Here is a 22861-nt window from a genome sequence, read left to right as displayed (position 1 = left end):
TTTTAAAATGTTGACTCAAATATTTGGCACAGAACGCTAAATATTTGGCATTGAACGCTACAACTTAGACTAAATTCCATCGCACAGCTCATTTTGAGGTCGTTTACAGTTATTTCCCGTCACACTCGACGCCGTTCTCACTCTGCCACACGGATCCACGCGTAGTAGACATCTGCTCGACGAGATCGACAGCAAGAAAGAGCTACATACGATCCTGCAGATCTTCTCACTTGAAGTACTTTATTTCATGTACCCTTCCTTTTCTCTGAGCATTTATTGTGTCCAGACGCATTAGGGTGAGCAAATGCCATCATTCTACAAGGACTTTCTTTCTTTCTTTTGCTTGTGCCTTTTTCCCGAAATGACGCAGGTTCGGCATGGTTAATCGGATGTGGCAAGGTTAATTGAAGAGGTGGCCCGATGCCCTTCCTGCCGTCATCCTGAACCCCCCAGAACGGAATTAGTGTACCCCAACTATCTGTGTCTAGCGTAATCCATGGAATAGTGCAAATGTGTTCAGATGTCTGCGAGCCGTGTAACTGAGGCGGGACGCGGGGACCAGCGCGGTATTCACCTAGTGGGATGTGGAAAACAACCTAAAAACCACATCCAGGCTGGCCGGCACACCGGCCTCCGTCGTTAAGCCACCGGGCGGATTCGATCCGGGGCCGGCACGCCTACTCGAGTCCAGGAAGCACCGCATTAGCGCTCTCGGCTAACCTAGCGGGTCATCGTTCTACAAGGACTATAGAATACTTAATAGCTTTTTTGTAAGTTTCTGATACATCTAAGCTTGGAATGATCCGCTCGGGTAGCCGCGTGCGTTAACACTCCGCTTCGGCGGTTCAGGGAGGAACGCCGGCCACAGACTGACTCCCCCCGGCGGATTAATGACGAGGGCCTGTGTACCGGCCAGCCTGGATGTGGTTTTAAGGCGACTAGGTGAATACCGGGCTGGTACCCGCATTCCGACTCAGTAACGCGATTCGAAAACACTTCCAAAACATTCTCATACTTTCACATGCAATGACACTAGACGCTGACAGATGGCTAACACAAATTCCGACCCAAGGGGAAGTAGTGGCGACAGGAAGAACATCCACCCACCTTCAACCTGCGGCACGGCCAACCCTAGTGTGGACTGTTTGTAACACCTAAAAGACCGGCTATGTTATTCCGAGAACTATATTTTGTTTGCCTGTACGCTGGATAAAAGTCAAAATTCCCCTAAACCCTCTTTCTCCCGATTTCGACGGAAGTTGATATTTGAGATGTAAAGGGTGACTTTGTGATGATGTTACCAACTGCAGAGGACGGTGGACAGCGGTAAATGTATAATTTTGAGGTAAGGCGCCCTTGTCCAGAAACGGGCGATCTGTAAGGTATAAGCGAAGACCTACTCAAGTTTTGCGTTAGTCACACGCAGCACTCAGGCCGAGGGCATCAACTTCCGAACCCTGATCATCAACTACACAACTCCCTCAGAATACTCTACAACACCCTCAGATAACTTCCCCTGTTGATGGACTAGTAACGGTGCACGGAATCTGATGTCAGGCAGTCGGAGAATCCTAAGCCTGTAGTAAAGTAATAATGAATTCCATTTATCCGCACGAGTTTCACAAGGTAGTACATTTACAACAGTTTTTCAAAATTGCGTTCCCCAGCGTCAATGCATGCATGGAATCGACGCATAATATCCCCGTTATCGTTTGAACAGTGTCGCATGCAGCGAGAATTCTTGCCAAGTTATCCTCATCACTGTCGATTGGCGTCTCATTCACAAGAGTTTTCATATATCCTCACAAGAAGAATTCAGTTGTGGTGATATCAGGTGAACGTGCTGGCCACGAAACAGGACCTCCTGTGCCTATCCACTTTTCAGGGAATGTGTGATCCAGGTACTCACGAACCCTCAGTCCAAAGTGAGATGGGGCTCCGCCGTGTTGGAACCCCATCTGTTGACGAATAACAAGTACGCTGTTTACACTGGTGTACTTAAGCGGGGAGAAAAATGAAACGGACCTAGTACGTATTCATTGACTATACCTGCCCACACATCTGTGTTGGTGGCTCTTCACAAATATAACGTGTGTATTCTCATTGGCCCAAACATGAAAATCTCGACCATTTGTCATTCTATCATTCCTCCTCTGGTGAGAAAGGCTTCATCCATGAATATGAGGAAAGTGAGTGAATACGGAGGAAAGTGAGCATCGACTGTTTGAGCCGGCCGGTTTGACCGTGCGGTTCTAGGCACTTCAGTCTGGAACCGCGTGATCGCTACGGTCGCAGGTTCGAATCCTGCCTCGGGCATGGATGTGTGTGATGTCGTTAGGTTAGTTAGGTTTAAGTAGTTTTAAGTTCTAGGAGACTGATGGTTCAAAAAAATGGTTCAAATGGCTCTGAGCACTATGGGACTTAACATCTATGGTCATCAGTCCCCTAGAACTTAGAACTACTTAAACCTAACTAACCTAAGGACATCAGACAACACCCAGTCATCACGAGGCAGAGAAAATCCCTGACCCCGCCGGGAATCGAACCCAGGGGGGGGGGGGGGGGGAGGGACGGGGACTGATGACCACAGATGTTAAGTCCCATAGTGATCAGAACCATTTCGACTGTTTGACACTAAAAACCATTGGCTAAACACGACACGAGGCCCGAAGTTGGCAGGATTCAAAGCGTGTGCTGCGTATGGATAGTATGGGTGGAGCTGCATTTCCCGTAACACTCGCCACTCAGTACTCTGCAAAACATTCATTTGACCAGCAGCTGATCGGGTGTTGATTGCAGGAGCCTCATCCACTAGAGCAACCACTGCATCTTCTAAGTTGTCCTCCTCGGGCGTTGTACTGTGGTACCAACTGCCCCGTTGCACTTAACTGTTGGAACAGTCTTGAAAACATGGTGTGAGACAGATTTATTGAATGCAGATATTTGGCCTTTCTTTTCTGCTGCTTGCGTTTGCTTGCTCATGCACGATAATCACTTCTCCAAGTTCCGTTACAGGGCACGACTCCTCTTGGCTAGGGCTGATCGACAGTAGTACTTTAATAACTTGTAAACAAAGACTGCAGTCTAGTAGAGAACAGACATTGTATGTCAGGGGTGCTCTTTTCGGTACACAGAGCGCCATCTGCACTGGGTTAAATGTTCAAATGTGTGTGAAATTTTATGGGACTTAACTGCTAAGGTTATCGGTCCCTAAGCTTACATACTTAACCTAAATTACCCTAAGGACAAACACACACACACACACACACACACACATGCCCGAGGGAGGACTCGAACTTCCGCCGGGATCAGCCGCACAGTCCATGACTGCAGCGCCCCAGACCACTCGGCTAATCCCGCGCGGCCTGCACTGAGGTAGTTGAGTTATTATCCCAGGCTCTTCACCTAGGTGCTCGTCGGGACTACTACCCTACAATATGAGTAACAGCTGCACCTGTACAGAGGTACTGTCAGAGGAATCAGAACGAATTTCGGTTACAGCTGTCGATTCGGTTCTTGCTGGACCAATGTCCCTTACCTCGAATTTATACATTTACCCTTCTCCAAAATGCACTGAAATTTGTAACATCATAACGGAATCACCTTTATAATATGGTCATGCACTATACTTTAAGAGCTTTCGGCCTCACCCACATCATGCACTACGACTGTTTTGCCTTTGTATCTCGGTGAGAGTGCTTATCATGGGGATGTAAAGGCACAATGGTACTGGTGCAACGTTATTTCTATTTACCTATTACGTCTAATACAGCTTTACAAAAGCCGAGATATCGTTCAGTATCACCACTAGACAATCGTATGCATGTCCTGTCTCGGGAGACGCACGTGAAGATTTCTTACACTCAGTTCTAGCGCTTGGCCTGGAATTACGCTACTTATCTGAATCGAATTGTGAATAAGTAATCTCATACATGTGGAGCACCAAGCATGATAGCGAAACATTTGTGGAATATGCAACATTTCATCCTTGAATTAAGCCATTGGATATATCTAGCCGGGGTATAACTAAGACGCACGTATTAAATAACTTTCTCTCACCGCAGAATACACCTGACAGAAAATTACTCCTTATCACACCATATAGCATTGTCTAGCTTCGACTTGCGTCTCACTGGATGTGATGTGAATTAACTGTCTTAGATAACGGCTTACGTACTGTTACAGAGCTAATTCGCATCTCAGCGTAGGGACAAAGAACCTGTACGAAACCTTTTATAAATATGGAGACGCGTGCCATGAAACTGTCCCGCCGTCTTCAACATTAGTAAGGCGATTCCCAATATACCAATCTGCTCGAGAGCGGCACACAACTTCCTAGCACTCTTCAGAGACATTCGTTACGTAACATATGTATCACGTAAATGCTTACTTTTACAGCTCCGAGAGCATACATTTCAGACGACTCAAGAAACTGTTACTTCCTCGAATACATGTCTCTCGTAATGATCATTGCGGTAAGGTTATAGTAGTTCTGGCTTTCACGGAGGCATATCCAAGTCGTTCTTCCTACTCGCAATTTGAGAGTGGAACAGGAGGAGAGTTAAATGGTACTAGCGCATCTATACCCCCAGTATGCACCGTGAAGTGGCTTTCAGAATGCTGTTGTAAATTTAGATGTAGTTTTCTCAGCAGCCAGTTTATGTTTGGTGGCTGTATAGAATATCTCGAACGGGAGCTTTTGTAGAGCTGTAAACCAGGTGAGCCGGCTGCCTTCGGTAAAAGTTTGTTCTATCACTTATTTGTGATCTATAAAATGTGTATCAGCGTGTGGAGTAGAAAGAAAAGAGAGTTTTGGAAGCTACAGAAGAGCGAAAATACATGTAACATGGACACGGAATGCTTTTCAATTCCGTTAAAATGCGCCTGGCAACAGCAATACCTCGGCACCTAACCCGATTGTCTTAACTTCTAGCTATGGCAACTTCAGTCCTAGATCGCAACGTAATATATCGGGGAACACTAAGTGAAGGAAGGGGATGAACTAGCAATGAGGTCCCGGTAGTGTCCTTAAATAACTGTTACCGGTGTTCCTCACGTAGCACTTAAAAGGTGGCATATTATTTGCGTATGGATTCTGTTGGATCACGAAGTACTTTTAGGTTCGTTGTCCTGGTTGTATTGGCAGCCATTCTCTCTCCATGGGATATTTTTCTTTCTTTAGTCCACTTGGTTCCTGATTTTTTTCAGAACCTCATTTTCTGGTTGTACTACCCAGCAGATTACCTTCTGACTGAACATATTTCTATCTACCACTTCCGGTGCTTCTATCCGAGCTTTGTCGAGATTCTTTTTAACTTGATGGAATCACGTTAAGTTTCTTATATAGACTCATCGTCAGAAGAAAAAGGCGGATTGCGATCACTGTTGGCTGGTATGTGAATGGTATCACCGTGCGAAACGATTACACTATCAGTTATGAAGGATCAACACGTATTGCTCTACATGAGCACAATACCTACGTGTTAATATAGTGACAGGTTCCCATGGTTGTGAATAAAAGCATCGAGGCTTCACAGCACGGTACCGGCAGCTGTGATCGAGTGGTTCTAGGTGCTTCAGTCTGGAACCGTGCTGCTGCTACGGTCGCAGGTTCGAATCCTGCCTCGGGCATGAATGTGTGTGATGTCCTTAGGTCAATTAGGTTCAAGTAGTTCTATGTTCTAGGGGACTGATGACTTCAGATGTTAGGTCCCACAGTGCTTAGAGCCATTTGAACCACTTTCACAGTACGATGTAGTGCTGGTCCTGTGGTACTCCATCATTCGTCATTTGCACCTCCGCACGATGATCCCACGGACTGCTGGGTGGAGTTGGAGTCCTGATGACACGAGTAGTGGAGTTGTACCAGTTCTCCTTCTGTTCTGCTTAGGTAAACAAACTGGCCAGCTGCCGTAGCGCCTCATATGTATACAAACCACTCACTTGGTCCCATCTTTTGTTTATTTAGGACTTAATTAGTGGACAGTAACTGCCATTATAATTAAAATTAATGGGCTATAAATGTCATTATTATTACCATAATAAAATAGTGAATTATTGCCCAAAAATGGCGTCCCCCCTGTCCCACTGGTGTACTATTCTCCCATTGGTCCAGCCCCACTACTGCCCCCTTAGGGTGCCCAGCTCCCGGATAGGGAACTTGACACTCTTAACTTGTACCGCGCGGGATTAGCCGAGCGGTCTTAGGCGCTGCAGTCATGGACTGTGCGTCTGGTGCCAGCGGAGGTTCGAGTCCTCCCTCGGGCATGGGTGTGTGTGTTTGTCCTTAGGATAATTTAGGTTAAGTAGTGTGTAAGCTTAGGGACTGATGTCCTTAGCAGTTAAGTCCCATAAGATTTCACACACATTTGAACATTTAACTTGTAACTCGCTCGAGCAACAGCGACAACAGTGACAGAAAATTCAGGCGTTATTCCCAATTTCTTTTTTTGTTTTCACAACTTCAAGCACAGTATCTGGACCACTGGTATTTTCTGCAACATGTGACGACCACCAACATTCATGTTGTAGCAAAGCGACGTATGATACTATTTGCAGTTTTTAGGCAAGTGCTTAAAATTTTGTCCATTTTCTACCAGTATAACTTTAATACGTACTTTTTCAAGATGACTCATTTGAATATAAAGTTTCAGTTGCATAACAACTAACATCACTGTTCATATCCTGCGAGTAAACCAATATATGACGCTGGTTAAAATGTTGTGGATATTTTATCGACTTTGTCCAATTTTGAAGAAACACGCATAAATTTTTAGTAAATACCAGTATTTAGTAACTATCACCACCAACATATGACACTGTTACAGTTTTAGCGCATTTCTTTTCTATTTTACCATCTTTCCCCCACATTTCAAGAAGATACACACACAGCATATCGCTTAGTAACATTTGCACTTACACTTACACTGCTGCTACACCACCATTGCGGGTAACCAGCAGGAAAAATGTGCACTTTATTCTGCTTTATCACCACCACCGAGAATAGTAAATAGGAGAACTGTTCACTTTATTTGAAAAGGAGCCAAATTGAAGATGACTTCTCTCGAACTATCCGATTCCCAGCTTGTTGGCTACCCAGCAGCACGCCCACCGTTTGATTATCGCATTCTACACCACAGCCACTGCCAGTGCGCACGTCCGATTGCCCCTACTGTTGCTCCGCACCTACGGTAGTAACCCATACTTGTGCCCTTATCACCGGGATAAGACTAGGAGATGTATGCCTTTTACTTATAAACAAGCAAAACAATGGCTACTGTAGTGGACTGACAAGGCAGCCAGTCCACAGTGACGGGTAGCCGCAAGGGCACACGTACACACACGCCGACTGGCGCGAAGTCTGGAACAGGATACGTGATGAATGTGATAAAGAAAAGAACGTAGCTACTAGAACACTCAACTTTTATATCGTCCTTTGGTATACAGCATTCTTGATGATACAAGTGAGACTCTTTAGATTCATGAAGTAACTAATGGCGCCTTGCTAGGTCGTAGCCATGGACTTAGCTGAAGGCTATTCTAACTGTCTCTCGGCAAATGAGAGAAAGGCTTCGTCAGTGTAGTCGCTAGCAAAGTCGTCGTACAACTGGGGCGAGTGCTAGTAAGCCTCTCGAGACCTGCCTTGTGGTGGCGCTCGATCTGCGATCTTGACAGTGGCGACACGCGGGTCCGACATGTACTAATGGACCGCGACCGATTTAAGCTACCACCTAGCAAGTGTGGTGTCTGGCGGTGACACCACAGCTACCGTACTCTACCGCACAGCAGAACGCTCTGTGTATTCGCCGCATCTCTCAGTCCAGAGCTCTTGCGTGTAGGAGACGCCTTCTCTGACAGTGGCAGGCAGCTGCAATTCCACATGAAATAACATAAACAACGCCCTCTCATCTTCCCGTATGCACATGACACCAATATCAGTGCATAAAAGACTAAACTCCGCCCAAACAGGAAACGAAGGCCCAACGGCACCGACCGACCGCCGTGCCACCCTCATGGGCAGACGGCATTGGATGTGGATATGAAAGGGCATGTGGTTACCACACCGCTCTCCCGGCCGTATGTCAGTTTACTAGACCGGATCTTCCACTTCTCAATCAAGTAGCTCCTTTGTTTGCCTCACAAGGGCTGAGTGCACCGCGTTTGCCACTGATACTGGTTGCCACCAGCTACTCATAGAAACCTTCCCTACCACCTGCGCAAGACGGCGTGCTTCTGTCTAACAACGCAGCCAAACCTCTATGAGATACATCCGTACATACCATGACTAAACGATTAATGATGGCTGCAACAAAGTCCTTGCGTATATCTCTTGAAAAATTATCTTTTTTTTTTCAATACACATAATGCGCGATACTTATTATATCAAACAGATAATACAGAGCACCTACCATACGCGAATTTTTTGAGCGGGTTTTACCTACGAGGCGACAACGGTAATTTAGTCTGCCTATTAAGGTGTTACTCCATCCACTGATAGACAAAAACTCACAGAAGGATGTACATTACCCCCTAATTCATATTCCTCTGTGTCCCGGCCGGTGTGGCCGTGCGGGTCTAGGCGTGTCAGTCTGGAACCGCGTGACCGCTACGGTCGCAGGTTCGAATCCTGCCTCGGGCATGGATGTGTGTGATGTCCTTAGGTTAGTTAGGTTTAAGTAGTTCTAAGTTCTAGGGGACTGATGACCACAGATGTTAACTCCCATAGTGCTCAGAGCCATTTGAACCTCTGTGTCACACAGAAGCACTCCAGAACTTAATTTACTTTACTGCATCTTAGTGGAGGCTTTGATAATAATTGTGGAAGTAACATAGTTACGTCTTATAACTGCGCTGTTGAAAGTAAACGCTGAATTACTACTCAGCTTTGATTCTGTTGCTGGTATTTAATATTTTCTTCCACAAGTCAGCGAATATTCGGAAACCTGTAACTATTTAGCTTGCTGCTACATGCCAGCTGCTGTTTCAGACTGCTTGTCCAGCGTAATTTATTACGCTGTACGGTTATTAAATGTAATAACAACATAAGAGAACCTGCTTTCGTTGCTGTTCTCGTACTTGGTACGTTCTTTTAGTCTTCTTACACATTATTCTTTATCCTATCCCTCATTCATTCTGATGTACTTCCTCTGTCGCGGCTCCCCCCTATCCGAGGTTCGAGTCCTCCCTCAGGAATGGGTGTGTGTGTTGTTCTTAGCGTAAGTTAGTTTAAGTTCGATTAAATAGTGTGCAAGCTTTGGGAACGATGACCTCAGCAGTTTGGTCCCACAGGCTCTAACCAAACCGTTCACTCATGGTACTTGCTGTTTACAACGGTAGCGCCTACTTTACTTTTCGCCCTCGAGCTTGCATTCGGTACCGCCCGGTTCTGTCTTAGGCTTGTTTCCAGCGTGGCTGCACCTTAACAGTGATACACAGCAGTAGGGATAGGTTTCCAGACGCAAGTTGTGTATGGGCTTGTTGAATGCACCGCGAATCGTGTTGTTCGTGATAGACATTGCTAGGAATATTACAAAGCACTTAAAATGCATACTATAGCATTGATAATCTAAAGTAATGAGATACCACTCAGGGAATTCAATAGGTGATCTCTATACCTTCATGGTGCAGCTATTCTATTCCATTCAATAACCCCATACAGAACTTGCGTCTCGAAACCTATCCGTACCGCTGTTATCACTGTTAAGGTAAAACTCCGTTCGAACAGTCCTTGGAAGGCCCAGCGGTAGCGAACGGTCGCTGTGTCATTCTCAGCCCACAGGCGTTACTGGATGCGGATATGGAGGGGCATGTGGTCAGCACACCGCTCTCCCGGCCGTATGCCAGTTTACGAGACTGGAGCCGCTATTTCTCAATCAAGTAGCTCGTTAGTTTGCCTCACAAGGACTGAATGCTCTCAGCTCGTCAACAGCGCAGGGCAGACCGGATGGTCACCCATCCAAGTGCTAGCCAAGCCTGGCAGCGCTTAACTTCTGTGATTTGACGGGAACCGGTGTTACCACAACGGGGAGGCCTTTGGCGTTGAGGTACAGCCCTGCCCAAAATGAACCCGAGACAGAACCGACCAGTACTGAAAGGAACCTTGAGGGTGAAGAGTGAAGTAGACATCACTACTGTAAACAGCAAATACCATAAGTGGATGGAAAATCTTTCTTTACAGACAACACACGCACAAAATACCCTGGACATTTGCGCTGTATGTAGATATTTTCAGGGCAGTACAGTGAAAGCTATGCATTAAACAACGTCATTCAAATCATATATCTTTTATACATGCCACATGAGAGGGAAACACACGGAAATGAGTGAGGGACAGGATAAAATATGACGTGTAAAAAGAGCAAATGAATGTACCTACCTTGCGAACAAACAACAAAATCAGGTTCTAATGGTGAATATATGGTGAATACGCTAGACAAGTGGACTGATGCAGCAGAGGGTATGGGGCATCAATCAATAGATAAACGATTTAAAGTTTTCAGTGACATGTGGAAGGAAATGCTGAACATCAACTACACATTATTGTCTTTTCTTTCAACAGCTCAGTTATGGGATATAATTACGTTACTTCCAAAGTTATTATCAATAATTTTCTAAGTTTCATATAAATAATGTGGTAGACGATTTGTGAGTGACAGAGAAGAGCTGGAGGGTAACTTATCTCCTTGCACGATATTTGTGTCTACAGGGTGACAATTATTGAACTATAAGGAAAAAAACCTAAATTAGTTACAAACTATGCCGTGCAGACGTTTTATTGAGCATGCAAACGTCACAGATATTCGAATTTAGGAATGCCTGCCGTCATTGGAGTTGATGTGGTGGAGACAAATAGCGAAATTCTGCATGATCTGCTGATCTGTCGGAACATCGATGCGGTCGATGACCTCCTGAATGGCTGTTTTCAGCTCAGCAATGGTTTTGTGGTTATTTCTGTACACCTTTAATATAGCCCCACAAAAAGGGGGTTCAGATCTGGAGAATATGGCGGCCAATCGAGGCCCATGCCTGTGTTCTCTGGGTACCATAAAGCCCGAATGCGGTCCCCAAAGTGCTTCTCCCGGACATCAAGCGCTTCTCCTTCTATGCGGTCGAGCTCCGTCTTCCATAAATCACATCTTGTCGAAATGAGGGTCATTTTGGATAACAGAGATGATATCATCTTGCAAAATCTTCACGTACCGTTCGTAGTCACTGTGGCGTCAAGGAATATCGCAAAAATTGTTCCGTGACGGGACATTGCACACCACACAGTCACCCATTGAGGATGAAGAGACTTCTCGATCGCGAAATGCGGATTCTCAGTCCCCAAAAAGCGCCAATTTTGCTTATTGACTAACCCATCCAAATGCTAGTTGGCTTCGTCGCTAAACCAAACCACACATGCGCATATTAATTTCCATCGTGCCCTGCGACCAACCGTGCAGTTGGAACGCCCTAAAGCAAACCGTTCAGGAGTTATGACGACTTTATTTCATGTAGTTCAACAGTTGTCACCCTGAATGTACGAATGTAGTTACATCTTAATAGGCAGACGAAATTGGCGTTGTCGACTCGTAGACAAAATTTTATGACTACAGCTGTAAAATTATCCCTGCAGCGCAAAGAAAAGGTGCTTTGTAGCATCTATTTGTTTTAATAAGTATTGCGCTTTGGTGTTTTGAGGGGAAAAAAGAGGATTTTTCAAGTCAGTTACACAAGGCCGTGGTAGAAGTCGTCATTAGCCATTTAATCGTGACATGTACACAAAGATCTCACACACATTTGGCTGCACTGCGGGACAGATGCGGGGGAGGCGAAGGTTCTGCGAGTGGTCTGCTTACCAGTCTTGGCAGTTCACACGATGACCCTGTGTCCGCGCGCCTGCTGATGCCTTGTTCGTGCAGGGAGATGGGACGGTATTTCTTGTGGGTTGTTGTCCACTGCCCTTGGCCAAGACGGAGTCTCATACACGCAAGCGCTGGACTGTGCGGCGTGGCAAAGGGACCGTGTGTTCTGCGGCGCGATAGAAATACACTGTGCAGGGTAATGATGCTATTGTTGTGCATCTTTTTAATTAAAGTGCATATCTCTCCCATTCTTACCATGGTGGTTGCAGCGCAAATACAGGTTATTACGTTAGAAGCCGAGCAAAAGTAGGGGCGATCAAACGTGGGTAGTAGCAGTGGCGTGCTGTGAGGCTACACGGGGGGTACTCGCTTTTGCGAAAACTGCTGTTTACCCTACACTATGCAGTCTGGATATCTGGAGAGCGCTCTTCCATCCTTCAGACTGTTTCCAGATAATGTGCTCAGTTCTCCTATTTCCTATCGTCGGTGATGCTGTTAGCAGCGGCAGAAGTGTAGGTGAAAAAGTTATTTAGCGTGTCCTGTGTGTGCATCTTCTTGAAAAGTGGGAGTAAGTCTGTAAAATAGCTACTAAATGCCCTAAAACTGTACATAGTGTTATACTATGGTGGTGATAATTGTGAAACATTTAAAGCTTTGTATTTACGTGTGTTTCTTGAAATGTGGTAGAAAGTAGGTAAAACAGCCCCAAAATTATAAATATCGTTATATTTTTGTGTGCTTGTGTGTGGTGTTAGTTTTTACACATTTATATCTCCGTACTTAAAAAGGTTTTCCTGAAAAAGTTAGTATTTGCGGAATACTTGTTGGAAACCGACAAAATTTTAACGAATTGCCTAAAAAATGTAAATAGCATAATACGTTATTGTGGTTGTGGGGAAAGCATGGAAGTGGTCCCTATATATTGCAGAATATACCACTGGACGCTATACACTGCTTGAAATAGCAAAGAAACAAAAAACTGAGTCTGCGGCTACTGCTGCTCATGCTGTTGCTCGAGCGAGGTAGAGACTACGAATGTGAAGTTCCCTCTCAGTATGCTGAGGGTAGTAAAGGGTGGGGGTTGACTAACAGGTGCACACTGAAACATTTGGGAGGGGAGACGCCATTTTTAAACGTGATGACATTTATTACCTTACACTAAAGGCATTCTGACACCTAAGTGAACATGGACACAAGTGCATTAGTCGTCCGCCATCTTGGCCATTAATTATGGTAGTAATAATGACAGAGCCCATTAACTGTAATTAGAAAGTCAGTTACTGCCCATTAATTAGGTCGTAAATAAACAAAAAGGGGGCCAAGTGAGCGGCTTGTTTAGGTGAGAAGGGCTAGGACTACTGGCCGTTCCTTTTTTCCCTTAAGGAGGACAGTGGGACCTTTGCAGGAGAACTGATACAACTCCACTACTGACACTCACAATGGCACCGCGTGCATTCTCGATCAGTGAAAGATGAGACATTGCTGTTGGGAGTGGCAGAGTATCCACAGCACGACATGGCATGGTCGAGAGCTGGCAGCGGTACCGCGGTAACAGTTGTCGTGTTGAAATAGAACATTTTGCGCGGGCTTTCATGAGCAGCAGGACCTCATATACGTACCGTGCAGTGTCACAGAATACGTTAGGAACCGTAATGGTGAACATGTACTGCAGCATATTGCTCCCCACACCATCTCACTAGGATGGTGCGATGTGTGACTGGAGACCAGAAACCACAGTTTGCGGCACTCTCCACTGTGTCTCCAGACACGGACCTGATGGTTGTCAGCTCCGAGGCAGAAGTGATACTCGTCCGAAAGATGTGCCGCTGCCAGTCTGCCGTCTAGCCGAGGGAACTGCTGTCTAACATGTCGCATGGGCATAGCGCACGTCCAGGTGATGCTCGGGTGATGCTTCCAGCTTGGGGCCACCTTATAGCAACCGGTGGGCACAACGTCTCGGGCCCATTCACGCTCCATGAGTGCGCAACAGAAGCTGGGAGGGTAGTCATTGTAATAGCTGATGGAGTGCAACATACCCACAGAGTTTGCTGTGGCTCGATCAGGTCTTTTTCGGTGTAGCCTTTTTCATGACGACGGGTTATGCAATGACGCGTAAGAGTCATTGTTTTATATGTTTAACCATGTCCACAGAGTCTTCGTTTTGTAATGTCTGCTATCCGGTTCGATAATGTATCTGTTGCTTTGCAGAATTACACACTTCATCCGTTCTCCGTTTTTTCTGGGCGAAGAAATTTCCTCATAATCCTTCGCTCTTCCTATAGGATGTTTTATAGATCACCTTTTCGGTGGATAGCTAAAGTCTCGCTCGTGTACACAGCTTTCGTTTTTATCACCATGTTGTAATGCCTAACCTTTATATGTGTGTCTGTACACTTCATGTTATAGATGTCATGTGGTTTCTTGAGTTTAATCGGTATGTTGTTATCCTCAGTAATCACAAACCTCAAACTTCCTGGCAGATTAAAACTGTGTGCCGGACCGAGACACGAACTCGGGACCTTTGCCTTTCGCGGGCAAGTGCTCTACCAACTGAGCTACCCAAGCACGACTCACACCCCGTTCTCACAGCTTTAATTCCTCCAATACCTCGTCTCCTACCTTCCAAACTTCACAGAAGCTCTCCTGCGAACCTAGCAGGACTAGCGCTCCTGAAAGAAAGGATATTGCGGAGACATGGCTTAGCCACAGCCTGGGGGTTGTTTCTAGAATGAAATTTTCACCCTACAGCGGAGTGTGCGCTGATATGTAACTTCCTGGCAGATTAAAACTGTGTGGCGGACCGAGACTCGAACTCGGGACCTTTGCCTTTCGCGGGCCAGTGCTCTACCAACTGAGCCACCCAACCTTTTAGTGCTTGGCTTGACGATGAAACAGTGTATCAGCACCGGCCAAAGTTTGGAAGGGGCCTTATTGTAGATCTTCGTAGGCCCTGCTGGTCGAATCGTGCTCTATCCAGATTTGACGGTAGTGGTTAGTACCTATGAGACCAAACTGCTGAGATCATCGGTCCCTAGGCTTACATACTACTTAATCTAACTGACTTACGCTAAGGACAACACACACTCATGCCCAAGGGAGGAATAGAACCTCCGACGAGGGGAGCCGCACGAACCGTGGCAAGGCCCCTCAAACCGCGCGGCTACCCCGCACGGCAGATTTGTGGGACACTCGGATGTGACAGCGGCGCGATGTTGAACTACACGGGGCGCTGAGGGCAGGTCGTACTCGTCGCCCAGATTCTGGTCGACATGTCTGACCAACACAAGGGAAGGTCGTCGAATTGTGCACCAAGCACACATTAACCCATTCACATCTGCGCCTACTTTCGAGAATAAGTACCACATTGGCTGCAACATTCTGCGCCCCACTCATGCGTAGTTTGTCGTTAACATCACAACGCAAACGGCTGCGTTCGGAGTGCTGCCAAGAGTGGGAAGCACAGACTTCTGATAGGATGAGGGGAACCATCGGATATGACTTTAGGTCATGGGTAGTAAGAACTGAGGGAACTATAATAGCACAATGGTACGTCACGGATATCTTGCGTCCTCATATGTTGTTCCTCACGCGATATCATGGTGCCAGTTTTCAAGAGGACAATGCTCATCCACATATGACACATGCCTCTGTGAACCGTCTGTGTGATGTTGAGGTACTCATGTGCTCAGCAGCCCCTGGTCTCTCCCCAGCAGAACTTGTGTTGTACCAGCTCCAACGCCAAGTCCTTTATAGTGCTTCTTTCCAGGATATCAAGAACTAGTTGCAATAGCTGCGGGTCAATTGGCCCCAGAAGAGGAAGCAACGGCCTTATGACACCATTCCAAACTGAAAAAGTTTGTGCACACAGGGTAGAGGTAGAGCAGATTCATACTGATAAGCGGTCTCATGCTCTCACGTTATTTATAAACTAGCTTAGCGGCCGCTGCTTCGCTCGAGTAGAGGTGCATGGCCTGCAGAGATTTTTTGTTTTTATTTAATCAAATTTTTACGTTATCCACAAATTGCGACACCTTCTAAGCATTTCACACAAATTAAGGCCATATAAGAATGGCCTTTTCTAACCAAAAAGTGATTTAGGTAACTGGAGTCCAAAAGTTTTGTTAATCATGCCTTTTCTGTTCCTGTGCAGATATTTCCATAGAAACTTTCATTCCCTAACAAATATTTCCTTATATCTAACAAAGAAATGAAATACCAATTTTCATAAATTTAGTTTTACATTTTTTTATGTAACGAAGTATTTTCTTAAAAATTTTCATCCCCCATTGCGCTCCATTAATGGTCGAATTTCCAGAAATACTTAAACACGTAATTTGTTTTTATTTCTAACTGAGAAGTTAAATACCGATTGTCTTAGATGAAGCCTTAACATCCTTTCATAGTTCTTTAATAATCTTCTATTTTCAAAAAACTTTCACACACTGGGGTTTACCCCATTAGTGGTTGAATTTCCTAAAATGCTGAAACACGTTTTATTTTCGGACTGAAAAACCAAATACCAGTTTTTGTCGTTCTATCTTGAAAATTTCCTTAATTGCGACTAATTTTAGCAAAGCCTTTTATTCCATGTTTCAGCCGTCGAATTTCGGACAACCCGTTCTTAAACGATGCCTACAGTATAGGATTCACTCCCTATGCAAACTTCAAGTTTGTATCCTTAGCGGTTTGGGCGGGGTGTTGATGTGTTAGTGAATCAGTTTGGCCCTGTTTCACCTCCTTAAGGGTTCAATTTCCGAAAACAGTGAAACATGTATTTTTTCATGTATAACCGAGAAGCCAAACACCAATTTTCAAAGGTTTAGCTTTAAAAACGCTTTTGAAATGAAACGTTGCACCCTCTATTTCACCACATTAGGCGTTGAATTTCCAGAAACAGTGGTATGCATATGTTTCATTTCTAAAAGGGAAGTCAAATAAAAATTTTCATAGATGTAGCTCCAAAAATGCTTGCACAAGAAATTATATTCATAAAAACTTTCTTCTCCCATTTCACCCCAACACGGATTGAATTCCTAGGTATTTTTTTAAATTTCTGACTGAGAAGCCAGATTTAAATTTTCATAGATTTAGCTTTACAAATGCATTCAAAATAAAATATTTTCATAAAAAAATCCCGCCCACTATTTCACCTCCTTAGGGGTTCAGTTTCCAAAAATACTTAAATACGTATTTTTTTTTTTTTATTTGTAACCGAGAAGTCCGATACCATTGATCATAGATGTAGCTCCAAAAATAATTTAGTAGTTCTTTTAAGATATGTTTTCAAAAAAAATCTTTCAACCACTGTTGGACCCGTATGGGGTTAAATTTCCGAAAATTTTGAAATACGTATTCCTTTACTTTTGACCGAGAAACTAAATACCATTTAAAGTGGGTCTAGCTTTCAAATTGCCTTAACAACGACATTTTTCAAAAAACTCTCAATCCCCTATTTCACTCCCTTAGCGTTGGAATTTCTGAAAAGCCCTTCTTCAACGACGCCTACAGAATAAAATCCACACCTTCTCCAAATTTCAAGTTTTCATCCTTAGCTGTTTGAGCTGGACGATAATGAGTCAGTCAGTCATCAGAACATTACCTTTTATTTACAGAGATTTGACTCTACTTTGCAATCACTAGCCGGCCGGAGTGGCCGAGCGGTTAAAGGCGCTACAGTCTGGAACCGCACGACCGCTACGGTCGCAGGTTCGAATCCTGCCTCGGGCATGGATGTGTGTGATGTCCTTAGGTTAGTTAGGTTTAAGTAGTTCTAAGTTCTAGGGGACTTATGACCACAGCAGTTGAGTCCCATAGTGCTCAGAGCCATTTGAACCATTTTTTTGCAATCACTGAAGTAACATGACGTTTCCTTGCAATTCGTCAAGTTTCATTTCGGGTCCTCCTCTCCTGCTGGGTGCTTCGCTTTACTGCAGATAGTGTAAACTGATTAAGATAGTATTTTGAAACTGAGTTAAATGCCCGAAGAGACTTACTAACTGTGACAAGGTTCACCAGTTCAACTGGAGAAACGTATTTACTTGAACGTTAGCTGCTGCCGAAAACCTAGTTGCCATACGTCGGCAATGCGTCACTGGCTCTATGTTCCTCTCGCCATCATCGACGGCTTCGGGGTGTGAACTCTCCATGATTGATCTGTAACGTTTCCAATATTGGAAGTAGCGGCGTTTAATTGCTGTAATGTTGGCAGCAGCTTTCATTGTTAGCAGCGCCGAGTGAGCACACTGCTAGGCATAGCGATTATCGTAACTGACAATGTCGTCCGATGCCCACGATGACTATGTTGTTCTTGGCGGCTTAGTCAATATTGTCCGCTGTCTAGCGGCTCTCGTTGATTCAGCACGTTGCTGCATGTTGCTCTAGGCCTGCTCGTCTCTTGCTAAAGCATTTCAATTGCACGCAAGAACAGTTATCGATGTTAGCCATTCAGACACAACCCTTCATTCCAATAGCCAATACTCTTGTTTGTTCTTTCTGGGAAAGGTTTACAACAGGCATTACTTGTATTTTTCCTGCTGTAGATAACAGTCATCTGCTAACGCGTTTTCTCTATGTCCATCGCTAATAGCAGATAAGTTTTTGCTTGAGACTCAATGTTTTCATGGAGCGTTGTCACTCTACATTCGTTCACGTAAGGGAATGAAGGAGTAGCTCCATAGTTTGTCATCAATTCCCTTCAAAATATGACGTCCTAAGAAAATCACAGCTTACGATGCGGAGCTGCATGTGACCATCAAGAGAAATTGGTAGGTGAAACTCGCAGAGGCTATAAATTTAACATTTCATCTGATTCTCAACGTATCTCTCCTGTTGTTGGTCAGATTTATCCGACAGTGAAGATGCTTGATAGCATACAGAATTATCTAATACTCCTTCAGAGACATGGAAAGATTTTCCAGTAGGTGACAGAGTTCTTGGGGTTCTGAAGAACTGAATAAACAGCGAGAATCTCTAAGATAAGACCAAAAGATCAATGAGTATTATAGCTTCAGAGAATTTAGCCTGCAGTTCCTATTTCTGTCTCTAAGTGGCACCACAGGTATGACATTCCAGTCGCTTTAGATGGGAAACAGAGAAAATCAATATGGAGGAAAATTAAAAAAGTTAGAGATGATTTAAAAATAAGTTTGAAATTTAAAAATATGACACAACTTGCTAAGCTGTGAGGTATACCCCAGCCCCTCGTCGTCTTCTCAACCGAACACAGAATAGTATTAAAAAGAGGCAGGCCATCAGAATAAAATAAGTTTTAAAAAATCAAACTAGCTCAGTCGTGCTTCATACCCATCCCCTTCCAACCACCCGTATCTCCCTTGCCGTAACTCAAATGAAGGAGCCAATCAAATAAATTCAAGAATGTGCACCTAACCCGCTTCTGTTATTGGGAAATTATAAAACACTCTTCCCCTCCCAAATCTCCACTCAGTCCAGAAATCCCAGACGGAAGCATTAATTCAGTTGTGCTTTATTGGTTCAAATGACTCTGAGCACTATGGGACTTAACTTCTGAGGTCATCAGTCCCTAGAACTTAGAACTACTTAAACCTAACTAACCTAAGGACATCACACACATCCATGCCCGAGGCAGGATTCGAACCTGCGATCGTAGCGGTCGCGCGGTTCCAGACTGTAGCGCCTAGAACCGCTCGGCCACCCCGGCCGGCTGTGCTTTATTCCCCACCCTCCCCTCCATATCTGTAACCAATCACAGTGGAGTGTTAAAATATGATCAGGCAGTCAGGAGTCCAAGATAAGGGAACTAGCTCACTTGAGGTTTACACTGTACTATACCCATTCCCTCTCCCCATTCCAGCCAATCATATTGTAATATTGAAATGATGTGTAAAAATTACACGAAGCTGCATTTTTTCTGCGAAACTTACATGAACACACAATGTATAATGTACCACATCCCTCGCACTCCCGCAGTCGGAGCCTTGTATTTTAACCGTCATAAAAATGAAAGAGCCTATTACATTGTTGCCTCATCTTTGCATCTCCGCTTCTAAATTGTCTATATAACTTATTAAAAATGCATGCGGCTAGAATGCTCATCGTAATACACAAGATCACTACAAAAATTTAAAAAAAATTAATTATATGTAAGATTTGTCACATTCTGTGGCACAATGTACCTTCAAATTAAATATTTTCACATATAAGTTCTTTGTATTTCTTATTAAAATACACGTAGCTACCGTACTGTATAAATTATACGTTATACGGTAGTAATTCGACATAAGTACCACGAATTAAATTCATCTGAACGCGCAATATCTGATCGTATATGAGCACTGCTACACGTCCGTCTTACAGCTTAAAATGCACCAATATTACTCTCACATCTAAAATTTCCCGAAATTTCGTTGCCTTTACAAGAAAGTTAAAGATTTCCACTCCTAAATTGTCTGTATAACTTATTAAATTACACACAACATGAAATTCATCAGGAGCACTATTGAAGATCTGAATTACAGTTTCTAGCGGTACACTGGGACATATGATCCTGCAACTGGACTTAGCATGCTATGTAAGAACTAGTAACATGTAAAGCTTAATAGCTAACGCCTAACAGCTGCTGTTTAATGACTAGCAAGTAATGCATGACATCTCCAGACAGTAACATTGTTGCAGAGGAAATGTAGTTTTCCCTTCTGGCGTTACAATATTATTTAAGCCCCAGTGACACCTAAATGTCAGTGGCTAATGCTTTATGACTAATACGTAATGGGTAATGCCTCAGAGCAAATACATTGTATCATATTAAACAAGGAATACAGTTTTCCCCTCCAGTAACTACCACCCACTAAACAGACACACTGTCAGATAGTGGGAGTGTTAACTACTAGATCTCGCGCCTCGCGCCTCGTCACAGAGGGTTGGGTTGGGTTGTTTGGGGGAGGAGACCAGACAGCGAGGTTATCGGTTTCATCGGGTTAAGGAAGGACGGGGATGGAATTCGGCAGTGCCCTTTCAAAGGGCATTTGCCCGGAGCGATTTAGAGAAATCACGGAAAACCTAAATCAGGATGGCCGGACGCGGGATTGAACCGTCGTCCTTCCGAATACGAGTCTAGTGTGCTAGCCACTGCACCACCTCGCTCGATTACTAGATCTCAAACAGTATTTTAGCACCAGAAGTTTATAGCATGTACAGTGTATATCAGTTACTGGGTCTCAAATAATACTGTATTACCAGATGCAGACAGTGAGTAGTAGCTACCGGATTTTAAGCCAAAGTACTGATTCACAAGAAGTTTCTGGGAGAGGAATAGTCACCAGACATTTGTTGGGGACTATGTAAGGGTCGTCCTCTGGAATTCTCTAGGATATTGTGTGACAAATACAGTTGGATACTGAAGGCCATGAGCTAACGGCCATCCACCTGCAGCTAACGGAGTTGCATTAAGCTTGTATATGTTTGGACAGATGCAGCCGTAGTAGCACAACTGATGTCATCACAGAGGTATACCACAGAAATGCAGGAAATGGAATTACATCTGCATCCATAGCAACAACATGGACAGAACGTAAAACAATAGAACACAGTATTATCAACATGATGTCATGAAATATCGACGTGGGTGCCATGTCCGCACTTAAGAAGGAACAAAATTTTACAGCATTCTCATGGGGTATCCATTTCACTAACATAGTAAGGGAGTTGGAAAAACTTGTTCGTAAGATTCCCAATTAAACTGCAGAAGTAATTAGTCAAAAAACGAGCCAGTTATAACACTAAGATTTGTTTGATTGAGGTGACGTACCAAAAAGTATAACAGAATGATGAGGAAGACACGGAAGCTTCTCAAATGGTCTGCACTAGAAGATATTGCCTTTAACAATCTCCTCCCTCAGGCACATCATCAACCTGCATTTTATTTCCTTTGAGAAATTTATGAGAAGTATGGTGTATGACTTCTAACACAATGGCAAGGAGAGGTGGGAAAAGAGTGGTGCAGCTACTGCCGTAGTAAGCTAGACAGGAGAAAAATGATTAGCTATCAAGTTAACACAACAAACATAAGATTTACTTAACTTCTATTTCTCCACACGTAAGACGACCCATTACAATTCAGCAGCAAGAAATAGAGTCCAGCTATCACAATGTCCACAAGGAAAAGTCTCTCTATACTAAAGCATAAACGATGAAGACGGGCCACGACCAGGCAGACTCTGCATAACATCACGTTGTGAAGCGGCCCTGAATGCGACTGGGCTGAGCTGCTGCTGTGCTCCATCCTATATCGCGTCAGCAGAGGGCACACGAGGTACAGAGCTATTGGACGTGTGGCACAGTAGGCGGGCACAATTGGGTCCACAAGATGCTGCGTGGCCACTATCGGCGTCAGACGGGAACTTACAAATTCCGTTGCTATGGCGCCTGTTGGGTGATATCGATATGTGATACCACAAGAAGAACACATCCCAGTGGCCCATCGTGAGCACCACCGGATGACTGACTTGCAGACTCGCTAAACGTCTGACCAGCCTCCTTGGTCGGCATGTTGGCCACTGTGTGCACTGTATCAACAATACGCCCGAGTTCATCAGCCAGATTAAATGCTTGCGTCTCGGAAAAAGACGACATGATCATTGATGCTGTGGTCTCATTATTCATATGTGTTACCATCAAAGACTGTACATATGTGATTTCTCAAGTTATGTGATGACACTGTTACGGATTTATTTAAGCACACTGCGATGTTATCGTATTTTTTGTATGGTGGAGAATATTTTGACCAGACAGACAGCGTCGTGGTGGGAAGCTCATTAGATCCTATTATAGGCAACTTGTTTATGGGATACTTTGAGCACATAGCCCTGGAAACAGCTCCCACAAAGCCTCATAGCTTTTATCGTTACATCAATGACGCCTTCGTTGTGTCGTCCCATGAACTGGAAAAAATGGGAAAATTCCTAGACCACATCAAATGGTTCAAATGGCTCTGAGCACTATGGGACTTAACATTTGAGGTCATCAGACCCCTAGAACTT

The sequence above is a fragment of the Schistocerca nitens genome, chromosome 3, assembly GCF_023898315.1.
Source record: "Schistocerca nitens isolate TAMUIC-IGC-003100 chromosome 3, iqSchNite1.1, whole genome shotgun sequence".
Classification (NCBI taxonomy): Eukaryota; Metazoa; Arthropoda; class Insecta; order Orthoptera; family Acrididae; genus Schistocerca; species Schistocerca nitens.
This window is presented reverse-complemented; position numbering follows the sequence as displayed.